The 16,409-nt window shown below is 37.3% G+C and overlaps 1 protein-coding gene across 3 annotated transcripts in view; it reads right to left on the minus strand.

Moving 5' to 3' along the window:
- The window catches only part of DYM (dymeclin), a 397,677-nt gene that overhangs the window by 371,983 nt on the left and 9,285 nt on the right, over positions 1-16,409 (minus strand). The window lies entirely within an intron of this gene.

Consider the following 16,409-nt stretch of genomic DNA (forward strand, 5'->3'; position numbering starts at 1 on the left):
GTAGACTAGTTGAAACCAACAGCACCATTAATCAACTGCCTAAAACTGACATCTATCCTATTGGACACCATGGAGGAAGGGTGTGGCAGAGGTAAACTGCTCAACTCATGGCAGCCATCATTCAACAACAGCAAAATATGCATTTATCTCAAGCTCCATGGAATCATCACCTGAACAGATGACATTCAGGGCCATAAAACACTTTAACAAATGTAAAATAGATTACAAGCTAGATGATCCCATAAGGAAATATTCAGACAAATGCAGAATATAAACCATTGTAAAGATCATCTTGACCTCTTCAAAAAGTCACTATCATGGAAAATAATGTACATGCAGGAGAAAGGTATTCTAAACTAAAGGAGACTAAAGGACTATGTTAATGATTGTATATGAGGTGCCCCCCCAAAATCTCATGTTAGGCAAGACAAGAAAGTTCAGCAGTTATGGGAGCTGTAAACTAATCAGCAGATTAATCCATTTGGTGGATACCTCATTTGAATGCACTAACTGGGTGATAACCTATTAACAGGTAGGACGTGGCTGCAGAAAGCAAGTCACTGGGGACATGCCTCTGGGGTTTATATTTTGTCCCTCGTGTCTCGCTCCCTCTCTCTGCCCCTGGTTGCCATGAGTTGAGCTATTTTCCTCTGCCATGCCCTTGCTCCATGATGTTCTGCCTTACCCAGGGCCCAGAGCATTGAAGTCAGCCCAAAGTGGACTGAACCTCTGAAACGTAGCCAAAATAAACTTCCTCCTCTAAATTGTTCTTGTCCTGTATTTTGACACAGTGACAAAAGGCTGACTAACACAGGTGTAACAACCAAATGCCATGTATGAATTCTGATTGAGCCCAGATTTGGGAAAAAAAATGGAAAAACAAAAAAACACTATACACAATCTTGAGACCATTAAGACCTCCTGATATGGAATGATATTATGAATAATATTATAGACTAAGATAGGATAATAACATGGAACTGCTATAGTAGGAATAACACTTGATCCTTAGGAGATTATGCTCAAACATTTAGAGGTAAAAAGTCAGCATGTGGTCTGCAACTACTTTCAAATAGTTCAGAAAAAAATTAAGACAAAGCAAAACTATGAACAACTATAAAATGTGGATGGAGGGAACAGGTAGTATTTATTATACTATAATTTAATAAGTATGTTTTGAAGAACCAACAAATATATATAAAACACTCAAGAAATAATAAAACTACAATGAAGGAGAACTGAATTTGTTTGTAGGAATGGAAGATTTCTGTATCTTGGGTGCCGATTATATGAATCTACATGTAATAAAATTTCACAGAACTATACACAAACACAAGAGAAAAACGAGTGCATGAAAAGTATGAAGAAACACAAGTCCAGTCTGTGGCTATTATATTGTGCCAATATCAATTTCCTGGTTTTGACAATATGCTACAGTTATACTAACACTGGGGAAAGCTAGGTGAAAAGTACACGGGTACACAGGACTTCTCTATACTGTTTTTGTAACTTTTTATGAGTCTATGATTATTTTAAAATAATAAGTTCTTAAAAATAAAAATCAAATAAAATTAAAATCTATATGTCCCAAAAAGATGCCAATAAATCAGGCTAACACGGGTGGCATGCAGCTCCGTGTTAAAGAGTGCTTACCTAGCATACTTGAGGGCCTGGGTTCAATCTGGAGTAGCACCAAAAAAAATCAGACTAACAAGTACTTCCTTTCACACCTCCATTGTTTATTTTTACATATCACTTTATCATCTATACTATCACATGATGAGATATTAGGATCTCAAATTCTAGCTACTTGTATCTTGAAATGCTCTTTCACTCATACCTGTTTACCCAAAAAAATTCTTTCAAATAATTATTCAGAACTGAACACTGAACTGTCAGGGCTGAGTATACAGCTCAGTGGTAGAGCACTTGTCTACATGAATGACGCCCTGGGTTTGATTCCCAGCACCATAAAATTAAAATAAATAAATAAAAATTTTAAAAAGCTCAACTGTCCTCTTAAATAAAAGCAAAATATGTATTTGGGTCTTTGGGAAGTTATACTAACTTCATTAACTCTGAGAAATATACAACAGATTTTTCCTCTTCCACCCACTTAAGGGTACTGCTATTTCCACTTTACCAAACCTTTAAAATTCTTTTATTTTTTCAATAACTCCTGTGACCTCTGAGTATGCCTCAGTGAAATATTTTTTTAAAAATAAACAAAAATGTCCTTGATCACTTATTTACAATCTATTTATCAGGAACACTTATTAATTAGCAGTTAACACTGTAGTGTCTGACATTAGCACACTAAATAAACACCTCTAAGTGTATGGCTCACCCTGGGCTGGTTGAGAGAGTTTTGGTTTACCAGCACATGTACCACTTCTCCTGGCTCTAACATAGAATCAATTTTACCTCTCTATGCTTCATTAAAATAAAAACTCTACAAATGACACCAAAACAAAAGAAATGAGAAATCAGAACGATTTGTTCTGAAGTAATTCAACCAGTATTTTACTTTTTGTGGTACCTAAAAGTAATCAATTAAAACAATTTACTTTGGGAGTTTAGCACTGTACATGAATGCTAGATTTTCAAAAAAACAAAATTTCACTTTAAAATCAACTCCCTTCTCCTCCTAGACAAGGCAACAATGAGAAACAATACTTCATAGAAACCTAATGATGAAATTTAAGTCAGATATGTTATTTTTATTTTGTGAATCAAAACCTATTAAAACATATTGGAAATCATTTCCTATCCATACATGAAGCATTTCACTCCTTTTTACAACTGTGTATCATTCCATTTCATGACAAAATAATGCCATATTGATAAACATTTACAGACTTTTGCTATTACAAATCATTCTCCAGTAAGAGATGTGTTATTTTTATCACATACAGTCACTTACATGATTATATAAGATATTTCACACATGTACAGGCATGATAAATCTAGAGAAAAAGAAATGTAAGTCAAAGGCTATGTGCATCTCTAATGTTGATGGGCACTGCCAAGTTGCCTTCCATGGAGGCTGGACCAATTCTGCACTCCTACCAGAAATGCCTGTTTCTCCAAAGTGTATGACCCTTACCAACTAACAGGTAATAATAATAATAATAATGATAATAGTTCTTTACAGTTTTAGCTTATATATCTATTACTGAGAATTAAGTCATTGCCTGTTCGTATTCTTTGCCTATTTTTTTTATTGATTTATAGGATATACTTTACTTTCAAAACTGCTAGTGTAGACCACAAAGTTAGGTATTAAACCAAAATAAGTGCTCAGACCAGGGCCACTGTTAAATCTTTCTAAAACAACAATATGAATACAGACTGCAAGTTTATCAGGAGAGAATGGACAGAATACAAAGAAAAGACAGCCTACTGAACACAAAGGGCAGGGTCTCCTTTCCCCTCTTTTCTCACTAAACCTTAGACATAATGTAGGAGATTTTTTTTTTTTTTTAATGGTGAATGACAATTTTTGAGCCATGCTCAAAAATTCACAGGGGAGCCAAGCATCATTGTCTAATCCCAGCTACTCAGGAGGCTGAGGCAGAAGGATCCAAGTTTGAGGCTAGCCTCAGTAACTTAGCAAGACCCTGTCTTAAAATAAAAAATAAAAAAGACTGGGGATATAGCTCAGTGGTAAAATGCCCCAGGGTTCAATCCCCAATACCAAAAAAAAAAAAAAAATCACAGGAAACCACAAGCTTTGAATAATCTTCATGAAATAGAAAATGGCTGGAGTTGGGTTAAAAACTCAACTCAGAATGGATCAAGGATCTAGAAATTAGACCAGATACACTGCATTAAACAGAAGAAAAAGTAGGCCCAAATCTTCATCATGTCGACATAGGACCAGACTTCCTTAACAAGACTCCTAAAGCACAAGAAACAAAAGCAAGAATCAATAAATGGGATGGATTCAAACTAGAAAGCTTTTTCTCAGCAAAGGAAACAATCAATAATGTGAAGAGAGAGCCTACAGAGTGGGAGAAAATCTTTGCCACACACACTTCAGATAGAGCACTAATGTCCAGAATCTATAAAGAACTCAAAAAACTTTACACCAAGAATACAAATAACCCAATCAATAAATGGGCTAAGGAACAGGACAGACACTTCACAGAAGAAGATATACAACAGATCAACAAATACATGAAAAAATATTCAACATCTCTAGTAATTCGAGAAAAGCAAATCAAAACTACCCTAAGATTTCATCTCACCCCAATCAGAACGGCTATTATCAAGAATACAAGCCCCAACAATAGGTGTTGGCAAGAATGTGGGGAAAAAGGTACACTCATACATTGCTGGTGGGGGTGCAAACTGGTGCAGCCACTCTGGAAAGCAGTTTGGAGACTCCTTAGAAAACCTGGAATGGACCCACCATTTGACCCAGCTATCCCACTCCTTGGCCTATACCCAAAGGGACTTAAAATCAGTATATCACAGTGACACAGCCACATCAATGTTTACAGCATCTCAATTCACAATAGCTGGATTGTGGAACCAACTTAGATGCTCTTCAATAGATAAATGGATAAAGAAACTATGGTATATATACACAATGAAATGTTATGCAACCATAAAGAAGAATAAAATTATGGTATGTGCAGGTAAATGGATGGAGTTAGAGAATATCATACTGAGATAAGCCAATGCCAAAAAACCAAAGGCTGAATGATTTCTCTGATAAATGGGTGATGATACACGGGGGGTAGAAGGGAGGCAAGAATGGAGGAAGGATGGATTGTATAGAGCAAAATGAGGGGTGGGGAGGGGGGAGGGGGAAGGAAAAATAATAGAATGAGACAAACATCATTACCCTATGTATATGTATGATTATGCAAATGGTGTGCTTCTACTTCATATACAACGAGAGAAACAATAGTTGTACCCCATTTGTGTACAATGAATCAAAATTAAAAAAGAGAGAGAGAAATGGCATCTCAGAGAAAGTAAAAGAGTTTCCAAGGGCACCATCACAAAGTATGAGAACAATAATTCCTGCCCACAGGCAGAAAGGCCAGAGCCCAGTGACAACTAAAGGAGGCCTGGCCAGAGTACCCTGGGCATTCACCTAGCCAGGCAGCAACATCAGGGCACTACTAGCTGAGAAGAGAGAGTGAAGCCATGCCTGAGCAGCTGAAATGCCCAGGTGGAACAAGTTCAGCCTAGCAAAGAAGCTACTGAGGTACTCTGGCAGCAAGTTCCACCTGCTCCCTATCCCCAAAGAAAACAAAATCAAAGCTAAGTTCCAGTGACATCTATCCTGCAATGATTCAGGCCAAGGGTTCCAAACACACACACACACACACAATCATCTGCTCCTATTTGACTAGGAACTCCTAAGCTCTTATCGATGAAAAGCAGAATGAGATGGACCTTGAAAAGCCCACTCTTCCACCGCCTCCAGAGTCCTCCGAGTGCTTCCACTCTTGCTGTACACCAGAAGACTTCCTCAGCTTTCAATTCTTCTTTCTCTAAATTTGCCAGTACTTCATCCTACCTTCAACTCTCACCTGGCTACCACCTCTGACCAAAAGGCCAATTCTAGCAATCTCCCTAAAATACTCATGATTTTTTCACTCAGTTTCCCTTTTCGACTCACTACTCCCCTAAAGCTTCCACCATGTAAAAATGGTCTTTGAAATGTTACCTTTCTATCTCCCCAGAGAGATTATTCCTGAGAGTCATGAATCAGGCCTCTTATCTTTTATTTCTTCTTTATCCCTAATTAAACTCCAGAATGCTGCTAAAGAGAATATATCCACCCCCCCCCAAAACATGCTGAAATAGCCAAGATCCCAACATAATAAATATGTGAAAAGATCTTCAGCCCTAATTAGGAGTAAAATGTGTTAATTAAGCCATAAGAAATTAGTTTTACCCACCAGGCTAACTTAAAAACCTTGGTAACAGTGTGAGAGTAGTAAACAAACCTATAGTGTGTAGATATTTGGCAACATCTATCAAAAGTTTAAGTGTGCCTGCTATTTGTAACAACGATTTTGTTTTTAAAAATTATCCCATGGGTAAACTCAGAAAGGTTGACAAGTTCTACACATGCAGATATTAATCATATCATATTGCTTGTAATAGCAACCCAAGTGTTGTTATTACAAGTGTTAATAAGTGTTGGCGTGGATGTAGGGGAAAAGGCACACTTGTACATTGCTGATGAAGTTGCAAATTGGTGCACCCACTATGGAAAGCAGTATGGCGATTCCTCAGAAAACTTGGAATGGAACCACTTTTGACCCAGCTGTCACACTCCTCAGTTTATACCCAAAGGACTTAAAATCAGCATACTACAGTAATGCAGCCACATCAATGTTTATAGCAGCTCAATTCACAAGAGCTAGACTGTGGAACCAACATAGATGCCCCTCAAATGATGAACGGATAAAGAAACAGTGGTATATATACACAATGGAATATCACTCAGCCATAAAGAAGAATAAAATTATGGTATTTGCTGGTAAATGGATGAAGTTGGAAAACATGATGGTAAGTGAAATAGGCCAAGCCCAAAAAACCAAAGGCCGAATGTTTTCTCTGATAAGTGCATAACAATATATAACGATGGGGGCTGGCGCGGGGAAGAGAAGAATGATGTAGAGCAAAAAGGGGTGGGAGGGGGTGGGGATGGAAAAACAGTAGAATGAAACGGACGGTATTACCCTATATATATGTATGATTACATGAACGGCATGTATATACATTGTGTACAACCATAGAAATAAAAAGTTGTACCCCATTTGTGTATAATCAAAATGTCTCTGTAAAAATAAATATCTAATAAAAATTTTAAAGAAAAACAAAAAAAGGTTAAAAAAATATATAACTTACCATGTTTTTGGTTGTACATGATGTGGAGTCACACTGGTCATGTATTCATATAAGAACACAGGAACACGGGCTAGGGAGGTAGCTCAGCTGGTATAGTGCTTGCCTCGCAAGCACAAGGCCCTGAGTTCGATCCCCAGTACCACAAAAAAAAAAAAAGAACACAGGAACATATGTTCCTATTCGTTCTATTATCTTTCCTATTTCCATCCCTCCTTCCTTCCCTTCATTGTCTAATTTATAAACTTCTATTCTAACCTCCCACCTGCTTAATGTGAGTTAGGATCCCCATATCAGAGAGAAGATTCAACCTTTGATTTTTTGGGACTGCCTTATTTCACTTAGCACGATAGTTTCCAGTTCCATCCATTTGCCAGTAAGTGCCATAATTTCATTCTTCTCCATGGCTGAGTAATATTCCATTGTGTGTGTGTACTACATTTTCTTATCCATTCATCTGCTGAAGGGCACCTACGTGGGTTCCATAACTCAGCTACTGTGAACTGACCTGCTATGAACATTAATGTGGCTGCATCATTGTAGTATGCTGATTTTAAGTCCTTTGGGTATATGCTGAGGGGTGGGATAACAGAGTCAAATGGTGGTTCCATTCCGAGTTTTCTGAGGAATCTCCATACTGCTTTCCATAGTGGGTGCACCAATTTGCAGTTCCTCCAGCAATGTATGAGTGTGACTTTCCCCCACATCCTCACCAACATTTATTGTTACTTGTATTCTTGATAATTGCCATTCTGACTGGAGTGAGATGAAATCTCAGTGTAGTTTGAATTTGTATTTCTCTAGTTGCTAGAGATGTTGAACATTTTTTCATATATTTGTTGACCAATCATATTTCCTCTGTGAAGTGTCTGTTCAGTTTATTATCCCACTTTTTGATTGGGTTATTTGGGTTTTTTTGGTGTTAAGTTTTTTGAGTTTTTTATATATCCTGGACATTAATGCTCTGAGATGCAAGTGGCAAAGATTTTCTCCAATTCTGTAGGCTCTCTCTCCACGTTCTGGATTGTTTCCTTTGCTGTGACAAGGCTTTTTAGTTTGATATCATCCCATTTTTGATTCTTGATCTTACTTCTTGTGCTTTAAGAGTATTATTGAAGAATTAGGTTCCTAAGCCAACATGATGGAGATTTGGGCCTATTTTTTTTTTCTAGTAGATCTCTGGTCTAATGCCTACATCCTTGATCCACTTGGAGTTGATAAACATGCAATTCTTATAGGATACTTATAGACTGCTCATAGGAAGCATAAGCAACGTTCCAAGACTGCTTACCTCTGAAAATTGGAACTACAACCTGTGGGGGAGGGGTCTTTCACTTTACGTCCAGTACCACTTGATTTTTTTCCAACAATAAACATGTTATAATTTAAAGTTAAAAAGCAAAAGTTAAGTGGAGTATGCTCTCTTTTCCTTTAGGAAGGATATGAACATGCTCCCAGCTTGGGTTACCATCTCTGTGTGAGTGACCACAGTATTATATGTTCAGTCTTCACTTCTCAGTCAAAACTCAATCATAAATCTGACTTGACATTACAGTTTGATATCTTTATATCATATTAAATCTTTTTTAAATTTCTTTTATTTTTAGTTATAGACAGACACAATACCTTTATTTTTATGTAATGTTGAGTGCCTCACATGTGCTAAGCAAATGCTCTACCACTAAGCCACAACCCCAGACCTCATATTAAATCTTAAAATAGACTACCTTTTATCCCCCAACATACTGAACCACTTCAAAAGTCACTATGTCTACCAATGTTATCAGCATTCTTGGTTCATGTAATCTCACTCACAAAACCAACTGCTCATTCCACAAATACCTATCACACATGTACTACAAATACTAGGTGTTAGGAAGATTACTCAAAACACAATCATTGATAAAACTGGGCTTCTGCCATTAATAAACTCAAACCCTAACAGGAAAAACAATATGCCAATAAATTACTAAAATATAAGATGGTTAAGTGCTACGTGGAGTTGTTTATACACAAGGAGGTACAGGTCTGCCAGGCAGTGGCGAACACCTGGAATCCCAGCAGCTCGGAGGCTGAGGCAGGAAGACTGCAAGTACAAAGCCTGCCACAGTAACTTAGTGAGGCCCTGAGCAATTCAGTGAGACCCTGTCTCAAAGTTAAAAAGTTAAAAGGGGTGGGGTGTGGCTCAGTGGTTAAGTACCCCTGGGCTCAATCCCTGGTACAAAAAAAAAAAAAAAAAAAAACTAAAATAAACAGCCCTAAAATTCTTTTGGAAGAATAAAAGACCCAGAATAGCCAAAGCAATACTAAGGCAAAAGAAGCAATGCTGGAGGCATCACAATACCCAACTTCAATTATACTGCAGAGATACAGTAACAAAAACTGTGTGGTTCCGGCATAAAAACAGATACATAGACAAACCCATACCTGTACCGTCATCCAATCCTTGACAAAAGTGTCAGAAACATGCACTACAGAAAATACAGCCTTTTTAACAAACAGTGCAGGGAAAACTGGTTCTCCATATGCAGAAGAATGAATCTAGACCCTATCTTTCACTCCACACAATAACCAACACAAAATGGATCAAAGACCTAGGAGTCAGACCAGAAACTATGCAACTTCTAGAAAAAACAGTGTCAACACTCCAGCACACAGGCACAGGCAACAAGTTTCTCAATTGGACCCCCTAAAGCTCAGGAAATAATGCCAAGAGTTAATAAATAAGATGGCATCAAATTAAAAAGCCCCTGCACAGCAAAGAAAATCAGGAATGTGAAGAGAGAACATATAAAATGGGAGAAAAATCTTTGCTGACTACCCTTCTGACAGAGGATTAATATCTAGAATACATAAAGAGCTCAAAAAACACCAAAAACCCCACAAATAACCAATTAATAAATGGACAAATGAATTAAACAGACACATCTCAAAGAAGAAATACAAATAGCCAATAAATATATGAAAAAAATGTTCAACATCATTAGCAATTAGGGAAATGCACATCAAAACTACCCTGAGAGTTCATCTCACACAGTCAGAATGTCAGTCACCAAGAATATAATGTTAAAAAAGAAAGAAAAAATACAACCAATAATAAATGCCGGAAAGGATGTGAAGAAAAGGGAACTCTTTTACAATGTTGGTAGGACTGTAAATTAGTACAACCACTATGGAAATCAGTATGAAGGTTCCTCAAAAGACTAGGAATGGAGTTACCCAAATATGAGTCCTTGGTATTTATCCTGAAGAATTAAAGTCATCTTACTACAGTGATACACGCACATCCGTGTGTATTCACAATAGCCAAACTACAGAACCAGCCTAGGTGTCTGTCAATGGATGAATGGATAAAGAAAATATAGTATATATACATCATGGAGTTTTATTCAGCCACAAAGAAAAATGAAATTATGTCATTTGCAGGAAAATGGAAGGAACTAGAGGCCATTATGTTAAGTGAAATAAGCCAAACTCTGAAGGTCATATCTTGTCTCTCCTGTGTGAAAGCTACAGAGGAAAAAGGAAAAGAAAGATGTGGGGAGCTAAAATTCAAAGGGAGACCAGGAAAAGGGAGTAGAGGAGGGAGGGGAGAAGGGCTAGGGAGTGATATCGGTCAAATTATATTGTTACAGTATATGCATGTACATATATGTAAAACAAATCTCATCATTGTGTACAACTATAATGCACAAATAAAAAAATGTGGAAAGAGGGAAAAAAAGCTATGGGAATATAGGAAAATCTGAAACAAAGAAAACAGTATGTGTAATGGCACTTCTATTTAATCGATTTGTTTACATTTCTTTATTTCTGGTCTATTTTTTATATATGTATATATAAAATATATATATTTTAATATATATATACATATTTATATTAGAAATTGAACTAGTACTTTACAATTATTGACTCATTTTAGTCCTTGGATCAATCCTAAGAGGTAGGTAACTATTATCTCAATTTAGAGATGAGAAAACTAAAGTACAGGGGCATAATTAATTTACAGAGTCCAGAGGTAAATGGCCAAGCCAGATTTGAACCCAGACAATCTAATTCCAGAGTCCCTGGTCTTTACCACTTTACTACGCTAACTCTCCAATGACATCATCAAGTCCTACAGGTTCTTCTACAACACCTACAACTGAGAAAGCTTTTGTCTGTGCCTATATGCTTGGAGTGTCAACCCTATGTCTTCCTCTGGAGTTGCTAATTTCCGATCTAACTTCTAGATCTTTGATCCATTCTGAGTTGATTTTTGTGAAGAGATGGCTAAATCCAGCCATCTCCTTTATCTCCAATCTTCCTTTATAATCCACTACTCTCATGCTGGCCCATGCCTCTGTGTTTCTAGAATCTCAGTGATCAAGCGCAACAGTATCCTGATTTCTTTTCTTCCAATCTCTCATTTTGTTCACTTTCTACATTCCACTGCTAATTAATCCTTATAAACAGGAAATTCAGTCCAAGCATAGCACTGAGACCAAAGTTCAAGTATGATACAGACCGTGCCAAATCTATATAAATCAGGTTTGAATATCCGTTTTAAACACTTATAAAATCCCATAGTATAACAAAAAAAAAAAAGTCAGCACTTACAACTCATAAGACTTTCTGAAAATCAAGCAAATGATGCATGCAAGCCTTAGTAAAGGACCCAGCACAGAGAAAACGTAGCCAAATAAAAGATCAAATATAATTTATTTTTTTAAACTTTTTTAGTTGTCAATGAACCTTATTTTATTTATATGCAGTCTGAGATCGAACTCAGTGCCTCACGCATGCTAGGCAAGTGCTCTACCCAATGAGGCAAAACCCAGCCCTAATTTAGTTTAATATTAGCAAAATTACTACTTCCATCATTTCGATAACCAGCTCAAAAACATTCAGTGAATGAATTCTTCATTAGCAGAAAAACTGAATACTGACATTCAAGACTTTCCACAGTCTACAAGCTCATTTTCCAACTTTATCTCCAACTACCCTCCAAACCTGCAGTTTTAAAACTTAGATGTGTGCAGAAATAACTGAGGCACATGTGGTTTAAAAAACTACAAATTCTTGGAGCCAATTCTGATGGCAAGGTAAGGCACGGCATGTGCATTAAAAAAAAAAAAAAAAAAAAATGATTTTGATACAAGTACTCTATAAACCTCAATTTGCAGTAAGTGCCATAACAAGGTAAGTTGTCTTAAGAGTCTAGCATGCTCATTCACACCTCTCTCCTGCCACTCAGGTGTGTCTTCCAACAGCCCTGTAACCTGTTCCACACCCCTTCCAACCCTACTCACTTCCTCACAGTGTGAGCCTCTCTTTCCCTCTGTAATCCTGCAGCACTCACCTCACTACTCATTTGGAATTTAAGTGAGCTTCCTACATGCCTTGTCTGGCTGTCAAATCCTTATCTAACTTTTCAGATCAGTTACTTCCCCAGGTCAATTTTACCATCATGGGCCAAAACAATACTGTGAAGCACGAGACAACATGCTCAATGTGTTGTATGTAATTTGCGAAATATTTAATATAAACAGAAAATTAAAGCTCATCTCTTTTGTGCACCCATTCACTGTCTCCTAACCCAATATGCCTTAATGGAAAATAAACATTAGTGGATCTGAAAATCCATAATAGCCAAATTCTGTCCTAACACCCTCAAAATAAATAAACAACACCAGAGTGCACTTGGTCCCATTCTAGGTTGAGAAAACATAAATCAAAAGCTATATTTAACTCTCACTCCATAAAGAATCCATCAAATATTCCAAAACATTTTTTCCTGCCTCCTAAAAAAGAAAATATACTTATATGCCCCACTTATACTTAAAAGACTTTAACCCATTTTGTCCCATCATCCTAGATGTGGAACAACTATAAAAACTTAAATTGAGCAACAAATATACCACTTATGATAACTGTGAAATAATATTTGAATATTACGTTCACAGAATTGAAGACCTGGAACGTAAAGGGTTAAAGAGAAACCTCTAAGTTGAAATAGGAAACCAAAGAAATAATGGACAATGGTCACTTGCCACGTGACATGTTAAATACCACAGGCATGTTACACTCTCTGAAAGGCCACTGTGTTTCAAGTGCTATATTAAGTACAGTTGGGTATTCCAAGCCAGTAAATGAGAAGTGAAAATTAAAAAGATAAGTGCCAAAAAATAAGATCCGAGCCTGGTGATTTAGCTCAGTGGCATAATGCTTACCTAGCATGCATAAGGCCCTAGATTGGATAGGAAAAAAAGAAAAAGAGAAAAAAAAGATAAGATCAGGGAAGATGGAAAGGTGACAGAGTGTAACCAAACCCACAGCTGAGGAGGCACCAACCTAAGTGCCTGCCAAAGGGGACTAATGAACAAGGCAGATCACACCCACGGAATTCTGGGAAGGCTACAGAGTGAGTCAAAGTGCCAGCAAAAAGAGGTAAGATGCAGGGCTCTGTGTCCCCATCCCCAGGAAGAGCCCCAAGTGCGCTTTCTGGACGAAGCTGACTAGAGGGATTTGGGGCTCCAGAGCCAAGGTTGGGAGGGTAATGAGGTAGAGGACGAAGCTACAAGAATGAAGATAAGAGTCACACGGCGGGGCTCTCAGGCTCCCAGACAAGAGATTGGAGGATTCTTCTCAAGAGAAACTGAATGTGACCCATGGGCAATGCCACCACTCAACAAAATCCACTTAGGCAAAGAGCTTTCAACCTCCATGGCGACTCGGGGGGGTCTCAATCTTAAGAAAAGCAGCCAAAATCACTAGATTTGTAATGAAAGCCTCCAACATGAAAGGAGGATGAGGAAAGGAATCATAGAAAATAAGACTATACGACAAAATCAAAAACGAAAAGTAATATCCTCAGAGAGAATAATAAAAACACCAAAATAAATAAATAAATAAATAAAAACACCAACAGTAATAACAGGAAGCATCACATAGCACCTACTAAGTCCCCCAGCACTGTTTCCAGTGTCTGACACACACTGACTCATCCATCCTCCACCACAATCCAGGAGGTAGTACTGTCATCCTCACTGCCTAGATCACGGGCCAGCAAATGATGACCCAACGGCCAAATCCAGCCTGCTGCCCAAAGACTGATTTTTAGATTTTTAAATGGCTGAAGGAAAAAAAAAAATCAAACGATATTTTGGGACATGTGGAGATTATATGGAATTAAAATTTCAGTGTTCCATCTAGAAAGTATTATAACACAACCATGCTCCTTTGTTAACACACTGTCTGTAGCTGTATTTCTGATGTGACAATAGAGATGAGGAGTTGCTATAGAGACGGTGTGTGGTGCCCTCAGCCCTTTATACCACTACTCAGCAGACCACACTGCTCTATCACAAGTCACAACTCAACAGTATTAGCCAGGCATGGTGGGGCACACCTCTAATCCCAGCACTCAAGAGGCCAAGGCAGGAGAATTGAAAGTTTGAGGTCAGCCTTGGCAATTCGGCAAGACCCTTGTCCCAAATTTTTAGAAAGTTCCTGGAGGTATAGCTCAGTGGTAGAGCACTTCCCAGTATATGAAATGCGTGAGCTTAATCCCCAGTATAGCAAAAAAATAACAGTAATAATAATAATAACAGTATTTCAAATGTCATGCATATTGCCATACTATGACTATTTTTTATTACCAGTGAGTAAAATCACGTCAACACAAAAAAAGTAAACTTTGATGCCATCCAGACTTTCAAGTTACAATGAAGTATAGCTTTTTAAAATCTAATTAGACATCAAAGCATTTTGTTTATATGTAACAGCACCATAGCTGTACTAGAATACTACATAGGAAGCATTACCAGACTAAGCTTCTGTCACAATATCCTGAGGTGCCCCACCACTGCCCAACTCATGAGAGCAATGATGAGGAAAATTAGAAAATGTAACACAATGTGGTAAATCATCACAACAGAATGTCTTCCCCAAAATAAAAAATGAAAATGAGGCTGCAAGCAAAGCACATTTCTAAATGGCTAATTTGTTAACCAAGTAAACAAAGACATTTATCAATGGTGAGTTAATTAAATCGCATTAGATTACAGCAGCCAAAGCAATGTGTCCAGAGAAAACAAACATCTTTAAACATCTGAATCCTTCAGTGAAAAGTTAATCATAGAACAGTCCATATGGAATGATTACAACCATGAATATTTTCAAAAATAACTTTAAAAATACTAAGTCAGGAGAACCTAAAGCAGAACCTGATAAAATGCATAACAATTGATGGTGGTGAAAAATACATGTAAAGCAAAAAAGGCTTAGTTGAACAAATGTACAACCCCTGCAAAATGCAAGTGTTGAAAGTGTGTGGAAATGACTTTGCTGCAGACTTGAGAGTATTTCTTAATGAATTCAACCTAAAATCAGAAGACCCATAGTACTTACATATAAAACCTAGAGGTGAAGTCATTTCAAGAACAACCAATATCACTTGAATCATGAGTAACATCAAGCTGTTTTATACACTTCTCATGCTGTCTAAAATTATAAGAGATGGGCATGGTAGCACACACCTATAATCCCAGCAGCTCAGGAGGCTGAGGCAGGAGAATTGCAGGTTTGAAGTCAGCCTCAGCAATTTTGTGAGGCCCTAAGCAACCTAGTGAGACCCTGTCTCAAAATGAAAAATAAAAAGGGCTGAGGATATGGCTGGGTGGCTAAATGTCCCTGAGTTTAGTTCCTGGTAATAAATAAATAAATAAATAAATAAACAAACAAACAAACAAATCAAATCAAAACAAGAAGTCAGGCACATTGGCACACACCTACAATCCCAGCAGCTCAGGAGGCTGAAGCAGGAAGAGTTCAAAACCAGGCTCAGTAAATTAGCAAGCCCCTAAGCAAATGAGTGAGACCCTGTCTCTAAATAAAAATATAAAAAAGGTCTGGGGATGTGGCTCAGCGGTTAAATGCCCCTGGGTTCCCTCCCTGGTACCAAAAATTAAAATGAAAACAAGAACAAGATCTCCATTTCCACACAAATATACAGCAAATACATTCTCCAAAATCAAACTACATTTCCAACAGCATTTTTCAGACCTCAATGCAAGTACAAAAAGAAATTTCCACATTTCAGAAAACATTTAGCTGTGTAAGGAAGAACTTCTACCTAACCCTCAACTGTTAGAGATTAGTCTGCAGTGTAATGATATGCTGACAAATACCAAGAAAAGAATTTAACAGTTCAGTAAATGCCTTCCAAGCAATGAATATGCCCTATTTAAACAATATGTTCATGGACTGATATCACTTTGGCAATACCTGTATAAGATATTTTTAAAGATGAAATACATAAGGGCTGGGTTTGTAGCTCAGGCACTTGCCTAGCATGTGTGAGACACTGGGTTTGGTACTCAGCACCACATATAAATAAATAAAATACAGGTATGTGTCCACCTACAAAAAAAAATTTTTTAATATTTTTTAAAAAGATGAAATACATAAACTATCATTACAAGTCAAAATTAACAATATTAAATCAAAATGAAGATTTATAATCAATTCTGAAAAAGGAAATATTAACTTCA

Source organism: Sciurus vulgaris (genome assembly GCF_902686455.1).
Source record: "Sciurus vulgaris genome assembly, chromosome: 13".
Taxonomy (NCBI): Eukaryota; Metazoa; Chordata; class Mammalia; order Rodentia; family Sciuridae; genus Sciurus; species Sciurus vulgaris.